This window comes from Ctenopharyngodon idella, chromosome 3 (assembly GCF_019924925.1).
Source record: "Ctenopharyngodon idella isolate HZGC_01 chromosome 3, HZGC01, whole genome shotgun sequence".
Classification (NCBI taxonomy): domain Eukaryota; kingdom Metazoa; phylum Chordata; class Actinopteri; order Cypriniformes; family Xenocyprididae; genus Ctenopharyngodon; species Ctenopharyngodon idella.
In genome coordinates this window covers 49,051,406-49,064,634 of record NC_067222.1, presented here as the reverse complement: position 1 = coordinate 49,064,634, position 13,229 = coordinate 49,051,406, and positions in this window count along the sequence as shown.

Below are 13,229 nucleotides of genomic sequence, written 5' to 3'. Positions count from 1 at the left end.
GAGGTGTTAATGAGGCCAGCAGGGGTGCTCACCCTGTGGTCTGTGTGGGTCCTAACACCCCAGTATAGTGATGGGGACACTATACTGTCAAAAAGCACCGTCTTTCGGATGAGACGTTAAACTGAGGTCCCGACTCTCTGTGGTCATTAAAAATCCCAGGATGTCCTTCGAAAAGAGTAGGGGTGTTACCCCGACATCCTGGCCAAATTTGCCCATTGGCCTCTGTCCATCATGGCCTCCTAACCATCCCCATACACTGATTGGCTTCATCACTCTGTCTCCTCTCCACCAATAAGCTGGTGTGTGGTGGGCGTTCTGGCGCAATATGGCTGCCGTCGCATCATCCAGGTGGATGCTGCACATTGGTGGTGGTTGAGGAGATTCCCCCTTCCGTATGTAAAGCGCTTTGAGTACCCAGAAAAGCGCTATATAAATGTAAGGAATTATTATTATTAACATTTTGAGGTAAAGATAATGACATTAAGGAGATCAAGGCAGGCAGCCCAGGTGTCTGAGACATTAACCTTTTGTCTTCATGCACTTCCTGACCATTTGGCATGACAAGCTCAAGATACAGCGATGCCTTTGTCTCTGTGATAATGTAAAGGTATGGGCGATACTGTCAGACTGAGTGGATTAGCACCTATGCATTTGAATGACACCGTTATGCTGATTAGATCATGGCTGGGAAATGCAGGGAATGGGCTGATTCCTGCACTGCATTTGCATGCTTTGTTTAGATTGTCTCCACCTCCCCCTTGAATGTATTTGAACTACCAAGTATTACTGCTTTAGTTAGACTTGGATGACTACAGCGATGCACAGCGCGTTTCTCAATAAAGAGTAACTTCTGCTTGAAAGATATCCCAATGTCTCCTGGTCTCTGCTTTGACGAGGAAAAAGTTTCCTACAGTATGTCTGTGAAACACATGTGCCGGACTCACATGAAGGGAAGTTTTAATTTGTTTATATGTAAAGGCCCTTAAACACTTAACGCAATGTGAAAAAGCAAGGCAAATCACCAACGAATGGACCTTTCACTCCAAACACGAAACGACTGATCAGCTTCTGCTAATTCACAGATGCACGCTAGGTGGCGCCGACCAACAGTGCATTTTCCTCATGTATGTATCTCGTAAATGGTTTCAACATCGTCTGCTGCATAATATACAGCATTAAATTAAGATAAATAAAATTTGGTACCACATCAGAAACACATACTATCTATCCTGCTTTCAAGAATACATCCTAAAATATATTTAGGGGGACAATTAGCATGAAGCTTTGTGTGATTATTAATGTCTTTGCTCAAAATCCACTTTAAATCATCAAGTGCTTGTAATAACTTCAGATTGTGATCTAAAAAGGGAGTTTTTCAACCATCTACCTCTCCCTTGGCTTCTCCTGTAGTTGTTGTCCTGAAAAAGGATGGAGGGTCCAGATTCTGCGTCGATTACAGGGGTCTAAACTCTAAAACTCACCTAGATGCCTATCTAATGCCCCATATTCAAGATATCCTGGAGTCATTGCATGGATCAACAATCTTCAGCACTGTCAACCATAAAAGTGTTTACTTGCAGCTAGAGATGGAAACAGACAGTATTCATAAGACAGTGTTTGTAAAGTCAAAAGAGTTATATAAATACTTGTGTCTTCCTTTTGGGCTGAAAAATGCTGCAGCATCATTTCAGAGGCTAATGGAACATGTGCTATGAGAAGTTAAAGGAAAATGTTGCATGGTGTACATTAACAATATTGTTGTGTATTCCAAATCCATCTCTGAACATCTACAACATCTTCATCAAGTCCTCGCATATCTCCATAAAACTGGTCTCGCTCTTAACCTAAAGAAATGCAACCTCCTTCAAAAATCATTAAGGTTCCTCGGGCACATAGTTTCAGAAAAAGGAGTGACTACAGACCCAACTAAGGTTGCTGCAGTAAAGTCATTTCCAGAACCTCAAACTGTGAGCTTCAAAGAGGTGCAAAGATTTTTGGAACTTGCAGGCTGGTATCACTGGTTTATACCCCAGTTTTCGACTTTGGTCTAGAGCAGGGGTTTCCAATCCTGGAGGGCCACTGTCCTGCAGAGTTTAGCTCCAACACTAATTAAACACCTGAACCAGCTAATCAAGGTCTTACTATAGGCTAGAAACTTCTATGCAGGTGTGTTGAGGCAAGTTGGAGCTAAACTCTGCAGGACAGTGGCCCTCCAGGACCGAGTTTGGACACCCCTGGTCTAGAGTCTGAAGGTGAGGAGCTTGTCATTGTTTATGTCTCTCGCTTACTTCGAGGAGCTGAGAAAGCATACTCAGTCTCAGAAAAAGAATGTCTAGCTGTGGTATGGGTGGTGAAAAAGTGGAGACCATACTTGGAAGGCAGTCCATTTGAAGTAGTTACGCGTCATGCTGCTTTGGTATAAAAGCACTGGGTTTGCTACCGCTGAGGTTGCTTTAGAAAGGAAACTGAAAGGACCATTGGAAAGGGCTTTACAACCACCTCCTGACACTAGCACTGTTCAGCCCTCTGTGGAACGTCAGAAAGACCTCATCAAAATGGTAAAGGAAAATTTTGCACAAGCCCAAGCCAAACAAAAAAATATTACAACCTGCGACACCAGCAGACGCAGTTCCAGGTCGGAGATGTGATGTGGGTGCAAAAACATCCTTTATCCAAGTCAGATAGATGAAGTCCAAGTTAGAGGCACTTAATATGGAAATGGTATGCATGCAAGTCTTACTAAAATACACCAAAAGACAGCTACAGTTAGGGCAAATAGCTAGCATTTTTTATCAAAAGTGAAACAACTCCTACTTTTGCTGCAGGGAAAACTGCTAGCTGGGTGCCTGAGCTTGGAGTGTATGAAATTGATAAAAATAGTTCCTATAAGTCTGTAAAAATCTTGACAAGCTCAATGATTATACTTAACTTTCTTTTTACCACAGATGTGCAAATTTACTTCTCCCTCATAAACATATGCTACTATGGAGCTTGTGAAAGAATTAGTTCGGAAAGCTATGCTGCCACTCAGTAATGATCTGAGTTTATTGGCGCAAACAGTATAAATGACCTTAGCTTTGTCAAGAAGGAGGACATTGTTGGAATTCTGCCACCCATTAAGTGTAGAAGACTATTTGAAGATTTCAGTGCAGGTAAGTTTAGATTTCTAACCCTAAGTGTCTCAAAAATAGTAATAAAGCATTTCATTAATTAACATTAAAACATTCATTAACATTAAAAATAGGCATTATATATTTATATATACATATATATTTATTGCCCATTATTATTTTAATGGGCAATAAAGGGAGTAATTATAAATAGAATTTATAAATGAAATATTAATCCATCCATAAATGTTTGTTTAAAAAAAAAAAAACACAACATAAAACACTCAATAAGTACATCATTTAAAAATACATTAACAAATTCATAAAAGGCATAAAAGACAGAGTGAAAAGGCATTTGTCGTAGATAGGATGGAGACAATGACATCATTTAATTACAGGGATAAAAAGGGCATATTTTCACGCAGTCTCTCCTGGATCACATTATTAGTGTTGCAAGTTCACTTAATGTAACGAATCGTCACACAGGCTGGGATCCATTTGCATGCTTTTATTGAGTAAGAGCGTGGTCGTACAGGCAGGGTCAAACAGGAGCAGACAGGTACCAAAGGGACAGGCAGAATCGAGGTCGGGAAACAGGCAGTGGTACGGGACAGGCAGATATCACTCACAGAACAGAACACAAGGCAGAGGTCAAAGGCAGGCAGCAGAGAGTTGTGGACGGGTAACAAACAGGATCAGCAACAGGTAATCAGACAGGGTAACAACGCTCAGAAATGTTCACCAAAGCAAAACAAGACTTCGCAATGAACTATGGTACACGGGAGAGCTTTATAGTCCGGGTAATGAGTAACAGCTGAGGTGGTAATCAGTCCAAGGCACGGGCTTGTGGGAAATGTAGTGTGTATGCGGGTGTGTGTGTCAGTACTCAGGAGAAGGCTCCCTCCGGTGGCCAGAGGAGGCAACCACGGAGCTCATCTCCGTGACACTTAAATAATTTTAGTGGTATTTACCTGAGCTCTGTGTTAAAAATATTTGCAGATACAATGTGACTTATTGATACTGAACAACTGAACACTATTTCATAGTGAAAACATCTGTGTAAAGTTGCTAAAATGAACTAAAAACATGAAATATTAAATATTTGTGTGCTTAAGTGTTAACCCCACCCAGTCACTATTCAGTAAATAAAATAACGTGTTGTTTTTCTGCAGAATATTTGCACCATATGCTGACTGGACTCTTGGTAACCGCTGTACCACGGCAAGTCATCCGACAAGCTATACAAGATCATACTTCTGTTTGGACAACACTGATCAAATGTTGGTACCAACAAGAAAAAAAAAGACAAATTCAGTGCGGCTGGCCATGGAGAGAAAAGTCTTTTTTTGTTTGTTTGTTTCTTAAAAATTGCTTGGAAACTGTGATGAAAACTGTGCAGAGGAGTTCAGAAGTCACATTCTGGCAGCCTCTACCCATGACCGAATGACAGTGGGGGGTTTGAGATTTTAAAATTGTCTGGGATGACCAGGAGCAAAAAGCTTTCTCTGATGCCTTGCCCAAGCACAGGGTATACCATTATATCAATCAAGAACCACATCAAGAGTGCCATCATCCACATACGTCCAATGTACTGCAAGTGTTTACTCAGATAGCAATTTTTTGTTCTAAGAATGTTTTCCAAAAATTGTGTTTTGTTATAGGATCGTCAAAATGTCTGTTACATAACATTCCATTGCTTACAAAAATTGCTTTGATAAAGGCCAGATCGGTGGGAAATAAGAGTTTTATTCTGAATGACTTTTTTTGCCACACATGGTCTGGATATATCATGCATTACTGAAACTTGGCTCACAAGTGGGGACTCAAGCCCACTTTCTGAACTTCTATGGCTTACTCCATGTAATACTGGATTAATAGAGTGACAATACTGTAGACCCAAAAGAGCAATTATGAGAAAAGAACCAGGGGACTACAAATAAGACACTTAAAGAGCCATAAAACCATGTGACTTTAAAATACATTGAAATGTCTCAAAAAAAGTAGAAAATAATCTGATGGCTTCCAAAATCACTAGATGGTATCACTTCAGCAGATTTAGCAGAGGCACATGAACAATTATTTGTCTCATAAAGCAGTGATAAAGGAGCAGTCAGTGACTTCAAAAAGGACCTGTTTAGGGACCTTTTTAATACTTAAAAGAGTAGAAAAAGGATGGCAAAGTACTATCAGGCAATGTCAGTGGAAGAACAAAATGCTTAATGCATAACTTTTCCACCTAGAACAGACCACAGTGGTCTGTCTGGTTTTGTCTGTGCTTGCCTTCCTGTCTTGGTTGCAGTTGACAGCTGATTTAGAGACGATATGCTAATGTCTATTTTGCTACAAAACAGGCTGTTCTTAGACTGTTGGCTGTTTCTCTAATGATAGCATCGTTTATCTTCTCTGTTAGTGTGGGGAGGACCTCTTTTTCTTTTGGTGCTTCAATTTCTAGATCCCTCTGATGAGCCTGACTGTCCCGGGGTTGGTATATTCTTTTCCTCATGGCATGTACATTCATTGTTTGGACCCTCCCTAAAGCCCAGTACTGCTTCCTCCGTACTTCTAACTGATTTCTCCAAGTATCAACATCCTTGGAGAAGCTGCTGACGTGCTCCGTGCTTTTGTTGGTGCTGACCCCTTCAGAACAGTTGGTGGGGTTGGGTTGGGTTGGGGGGATAGCATTGAGCCACTTCCTGACTTCTAGGGCCAAATACAATGACCATTAGTTTTATCATCAATTAATTTCAAAAAGTTTGCAGCCATCCAGGCTTTGATGTCCTGTAGACAGGCCAATAAATGACCCATAATGTTCAGCTATTTCACTGGAAGATAGATCTGTCGTCCGCATAACAGTGGAAGGATACATTGTATTTTTGAAAGATGGATCCTAAAGGAAACATGTAAAGAAATAATAATATTGGTGCAAGAATGGAGCCCTGAGGCACTACCCAAGGAAGAAAAGTGTTTTATTTTCACGTCAGAGTGATGAGGCTGCAAAGAATCAATGGTTAAAATTCATTTTTCAACAATACCACAGCAGTACAATCTTTTGTTGCGTTCCCGTTATTTTACTGACGACTGCTCCTCAAACCTCGGGGAGTTTAATGCAGGATTCACAAAACACTTGGTCTTAAAATATTATTAATGCCCAGTTTATTTGGACCAGCTTGCTCCTCTGAATCTCAACCTGTAAGCATGATTAATATTTGATGTTTATATTTTCTAGCAATTGTTCAAAATTTGTAGTTTTGTATGTTAAGTTGTGTAACGTACACACTAGTCTGTCTCCTGTTAACCGGCTAACTCATGTTTCTGTAGTTATTCAGATGTGCTTTTCAGATGTGAGTCCAATATTGTCTAAAAATGTGTGGATTAATGCAGCTCGTCTGTCTTATTACTTGGAGTAATAATCAAGGATGGATCACGACTTTTGTTTACAAAGTGTATTGCAGCTATTCACGTTTGTGCTCGGCTAACATGTGAGTTTACAACATAACTTTGGCCCCGTTCGCTTACATAACTGTAAAACAAACAGTTTTTTCCTTCTGTGTTTTTATTATTACAGTAGAGTGGAGCTCTATCTGTATTGTAAAAGGTTCCGCGCACTGTCCACACTAACTGGTTAAAGTATTCTCTCTGTAAAGACCTCTTGTAATGCCAAACAATGATATAGCCATTTTTCTTTGTTAATAGTTATGGCGAAAAAGGTATGTGTACACCTCTGGCCTAGGTTTATCAAATCAGATATACAAATCATGTTTATAAACTCAATACAAAGTTTTATTAAATGATTTCTATGTACTTATATTTTGGTTTGACATTAAATAATTTTTTCCTTTTTCTTTTAGAGTACATCACAGCAGAACATTTTTTCAAAACCCTTCTCAAGTACAGGTATACCTCTTGAGGTGGCTGACCTTCTGCACACTAGGTCAGTGGAAACACAATCTACTGAATTGCCTAAAATATCTGTCGGAACATAACTTTCTGTCATTAAACTGAGACACGAACATGAGGTAAATATTTCATATAATGTGTTGTAGTACCTTTTTCTCTAGTAATAATTTGTGTTGTTCATCTTTGCACAACATGAAAATTATTATAAATTCTATGATTTTATTTTCAGGCTCACAGGCAACGGTTTCTTGTGTGAGTGTAGGCACAATAACCACATAATAAAGTGTGGATTTAAGTCACACTTTGACGCCTTTTTTTTTTTTTTGCACTAATTGTTTACTTTGTGTAAATCGGGTTTGTCTAAGAATTTAAACAAACTGTCTGAAGAGGTGGCAGCAGCGCAGCATCAGGAACTGTGTTTACTGGTGCGCTACATCGTCCACATCAGGACCAGAGAAGGTGGCCAAGTGGACTTCTCTGGTGAACCATCTTCAGAATGTGCATATTCATGACAATCCCATCTTTCTGAACTGTGCACATCCTGATCAGGTATCGAAGGATCCAAAGAAATGGTTCCAACCAGGTAATTATAGAATATATTCATTGTACGCTATATATCAAATGTAAGTAATGTGGAACATGTGCTGTGCTATTACTCCAACAATATTTATAACTGAATACATTGGTGAGTTCACCATTTTGATAGTCATGTATTGTACAATAATACATTTTCATGACAACATAGGGTCACTGGCACTCCACAAGGTTGAAAAAATCCTATGCAACAAGAGGGTTTCTTAAAGATGTGGAAAAGCTCAGTCACTGTTTTCAACCATCATCACTGGAGACTTTAAACAGCTTGATTCTCCGCTTCACACCCAAAAATGTAGGTCTTTGCCAAATCCTAAAAAGGAGAATACACTGCAAGGCCATTGAAAACAGACCCGACATACCGTAAGTTATGAAACTGTTTTATTATTACAGTTCAATATATATTTGACAGATTTTTTTTTATTTTGCAGATTACGTGGAGGAGCTACTGAGGCTTGTCTTGAAGGATGTGATTTTCGACCCCACCCTGTTTGTTGATCAATTAAAGACAAGCCCCATCCCCACAGCACTTTGCTCGGCGTTTGAGAGACCATCAAAGGAGGAAACAATCCCCTGCCATGTCTCTAGATTCAGTCAGTGGTTGAAACCCAACATACTGACCAGACAAGTCTGGAAACTCCTGGCGTATCCGGGCTACAACACAGGACAGAATGACAACTGGGATATGCCAACCTAAGTAACCCCAGCACCAGCTAACAAAGACAGAATATTTCATGTTCATGCCAAAATTGCAAATATGTACATAAATGTTTTTTTCAAATTTTTTAATATAACACTTTATTTCACTGCAAAATTTGGTTCAAATGTCGTTATTTATTTAGTCAAGATATGTAAAGACATTGTAGTTATATTAATTTGTAGGGATGCAGGTATGTATCCGATTCAGCCAATATTTGTTCAATTTACAACCATCGGCATATTGGCTGTAACAGGAAAAAGGCTGATATAACAAACCGATGGTTTATTAATTAACTGAGTGAAGGCGCTGAGCTGTGTAATGACTGTTGCTAATCCTAGCGCTGCTGTCTGCACTTTAACGCTAAACAAATAACAAAAGATCGCACACTATTCTTGACTAAATGTAACGCCACGCTAGCAGAGGGAGCCCTCTCCCGAGTACTGACTGTATGCCGCTCCCTCTGCTTCACTGGTTACTTCCTGTTTCGTGGACATTTAAGCATGGCCATGCTCTTTGTACTTCGCAAAGTATTGCCAGCCTGTCTGCCTTAACGAGCATTTTCCCATTGCTATTGTTTTGCCTTATTGTGTATGATCATTGCCTGTTTCACCCATTTACTGCCTTTTGGATTGCCTGCTGTTCTATTGCCTGGATTGGACTGCCTTACTGTGTTTGTACCTGCTTCACGTTTACGATTATTTGCCTGCTGTTTTGGATTTGTTTGCTGTGGATACATTAAACACTGCACATGGATTCTAATGCTGCCTCAGCGTCCTTACACTAAATAACTTTTGTAACTTTCATTAAGTAAGTGCACCCCATCCGAAAACCATTTTGGTCATCAAAAGTTTATTGCAACCATTTGAAGATGCAAAAGCCTCTAAGTGCCGTCTGAAATTTTCTTCTAAAATGATCATTTTTATCAAGTTCGCATGTTTAGGTTCAGTAATTTCACTTTAATGGCAATTAATAGGTCCTTTTCATTGCCATTAAAGTGAATTAACTGAACATAAACATACAAGCTTGATAAAAATGCTCATTTTAGAAGAAAATTTCAGATGGCACTTAGAGGCTTTTGCATCTGAAGTCTTCAATTTTTCACTCCAATAAATTCACCATAGGCCTAAGAGCTAAACAATACACAGCTCAAGAAGAGCACATTAAACTCTCTCTCCGTTGCGAATTACTCAAAACATTTATTACAACTAACAGTAAACAAATACATACAGACCTCATGCCTTTTCAGGGGATGCTTAATAAACTGACAAACTTTAAATCTGCAAAATATCTCTGAAGAACTGCGTGCTCTCCATTACCTGTATCGCTCCGTAGACTAGAACACCCGTCAAAATAAGAGTCCTGCCTTAGTAAAGGAGATCTCATAGATATTTAAACTTATAAAAAATGTTAGAATGTATACAAAAATAAATTAGAAGATTAATCACAATAAAGTCTGTTACAATAAAGGATTAATATAGTGAAGAATATGCAGTGTTATTTTACACTTGTTTACTTTATTTCTTTACCTCAAAACTATTAAACATACATAAAAGCACTGTTTATTTCATATGTACACTACCAGTCAAAAGTTTGGAAACATTACTATTTTTACAATGATTTCTGAAGGATCATGTGACACTGAAGACTGGAGTAATGATGCTGAAAATTCAGCTTTGCATCACAGAAATAAATTATATTTTAAAGTATATTAAAATAGAAAACCATAATTTTAAATTGTAATAATATTTCACAATATTGTTTTTTCTGTATTTATTATGAAATAAATGCAGCCTTAATGAGCATAAGAAACTTTGTTCAAAAACATTAAAAATAGTAATGTTTCCAAACTTTTGACTGGTAGTGTATCTTTGTTCTGTTGTCTTTATGTAGGCCTGCTGAATGTTAAATGGATCCAATCCATGTTCATTAAAAATTATTTGATGATGCAGTAATAAACCTGCTAGTATAATTTAATGCAGGTATTTTTAAACTTTGCTGATTTAAAACATGATCAAAATACTATCTGTTTTGATGACAAAATTTTAAATAACAGAGGAAGTGACAAATCGGAATCGGCCAACAATTGTTTGTTAAAATCGGTATCGGTATTGTCCCCAAAAAATCCTATCGGTGCATCCCTATTAATTTGTCATTGTTTATGCTTTATAAAGTAAAACACACTTACTTCCTGTCTTGATCTGCGCCTTATAGGGCCATAGTCACTTCTATATATGTTGTAGATGTTCTGCAGGGTATACAGATTTAGGCAGTTGGGTTCAAAGCCTGGATGGTGTACCATGCATGTTGGAGGGGCTGGAATCTGGTTAATTTGTCTTCGAACCAAAGGAGGAAATTATGACAATTATTATCTAGAAAATTTTGCTTTATACTATGTTGTATTATTATCAGTTGTTTTGTTTTCTCCTCGCGAGTCTCTCTCACACAGACAGGCAGCGTGAGCCTTAACTGACGCGACCTTGCTACTGTCAATACGTTATCTATTATCAGTTGCTGTTTATACTAATGTAATAAAATCATAATCATTCTCAAATTCTGTTACTTGAGTATTTATAATAATATGAGTATTTTTCCATTTCACCCTGGTCTGCATGTTACTCTGTAGTTCTGTTTCATTAATTTCATTTCTTGTGTAGCTAAAAAAAAAAAGGATTCATTTCTTTAAAAAAAATTCTGGAAATAAATCCTGAACGAGGGTCAAAGGCTGAGATGAAGTGAACAAAACAGCTACACATTCCTCCAAGACTGCTGAAGCTCTTGTATGAACCAGACAAGTTGGAAAATCTGTGAAAATGAGTTTTTTTTCAAAGCTCAGAATGGAACTTGTACTGAACAGTAGTTTGCTCAAACTGGCTCATGGAGAGAGGTACAGACACATGGAGCCCTGCGTCCCGCTTCATGCTTGAAGTAAAACGGCACAAACAACATTTCAATTATGACAGTAGTCTTGTAGTCAAGTCTAGAATAAGTCTATAGCAATTGTTATTGATGATATAAGCTGCAGCCCTGTTTTGTATTCCAGGTTTGGGTTGGTGCTTGTAATTGTTTTTTTTGTATTTATGTATTTCAAAATGGTTGTGAATCTCTAAAGATTCACTTGTTCAGAAGTCCACTTTTTGGTGCAACATCATTATTGTACAGGTACATTGTTTTGTTTTAATTCTGTCAGTTGCTGTTAAAAGCAACCAGGCCTGGACTTTACTTTATGTTTGTGTGGCCGGCAGACGTCCGTGAGGGTCTGCCGGCATTACTTTCGTTTTGTATTTGTTTATTTTATATATTAAAGTTGTGTTTACCGTTCACCGGTTCCGGCCTCATTCTTCCCATATCTATGAACAACATTACAATTGTGTATAGACATTTCTGCATACGGATTAACAGAAGTGTCTGAAAATGTTATAGAACAGGAGTTTTCAAAGTCAGTGTGCCTCACTTTTGACAGTTCAATCTAAAAATATTGTGAGTATTTAATGCATTATTTACTTATTAGCATACATAATTTGTTATTATAGCCATTTTATAATAAATCCAAAAGCAAAACGTGAAAAGAACTACATTAGGAAATGGAAATGAGCTAACGAGTGTCATCTGCTGACATCTACTGGTTATAGTGGTCATTTCTTTATGTCATATGTCAAAAGGAGGAGGCATAGTGATTATGTGAGTAATAATACAGCTTTGATCTGTATGTCGAGATCACGAGAAAACAAGAAAGAAAAAAAAATAATCCATGGCCTTTTAGGGCTTCCGTACTAAAATACTTCCAGTATAAATAATTTATTAATTTTCCTGGTTGTTACCCCTTTATTCCGCAAACTTTACATGTTGTTCCCTTATTCCTATATGTAAGTTCTTTATAGGTACATTATAATTACTGAAATGTACACTGTAAATTTGTTTTACTTATGCAGTACTTAACAGGCTATAATCTAAAGCGTTGCCATTTTTGTTTTATAAATGCTTAAAGTAATTTACCCGAGCTTCACCAAAATCATTTTCAACTCTTTAACATCTCCCTATAATGATTAAGTTATTTTAAAAACAGAGGCTAATTTTCTAAATGTTATGATGTTCAAAAGGATACCAGGAATGACCTGTATCACAGTTTGGGAAACGCTGCTCTACATCAGTTAGTGTGGACTGAAACACTAATCATAAATTTGTACAATCAGTCAACAGTCTGTCTCTGTTGTATATTAACATCATTGCATGTATTTAAACGTGTATTTCACTTATATTTCACGTCTTTACTTGAATGTATTTTTGTATGAAGTCTACATTTCTATGCACTATGACCAGGACTTTTATTTTGGTATGGCGTTGTGACGTCATAAAGCTGCGCCGAGCAACGCTTTGTTGTGAATCGACTGAAGAAAGGTTTGTGGTTTTAAGCTTAAGTTTTCAAATAGATATAGGCTGTTTGTGAAATGAAATGTGCACTTCACAGTAACCTATATGCTTTATCTGAAACTTCAATTTATAATTTTGATGCTGGCCGGGTTGAGTCAGTCATATGAAATATTCTCCTGACAAATAAAACCATATATTATTAGAAAATATAGATTGTTTACCTAATGGCATAATCTACCATAAATCTTAAGAGAATTATTTGTGGTGTTTTGGAAAACCCAACTATAATGAGTTATTTTTACCTGTGTATATAATTGAAGTATTCTACACAGTATTTTACACACAATTTGTGACCTGAACCCTTTAAAATTAGCTAACCTAGTGATTTAAACATGGTAAGCTAATTATATTTTTAACTTGAGTCAAACCAGTTAATTTATGTCACCACAGCACATTTTTGTCAACATTTTTTCAGTGTACAATTTTTTTTTTTTTTCACCCAGGTTTCCACATTAAAAAGAATGGTTAGACCATTTATTTGTAAGGTAACAACCTGTACAGCT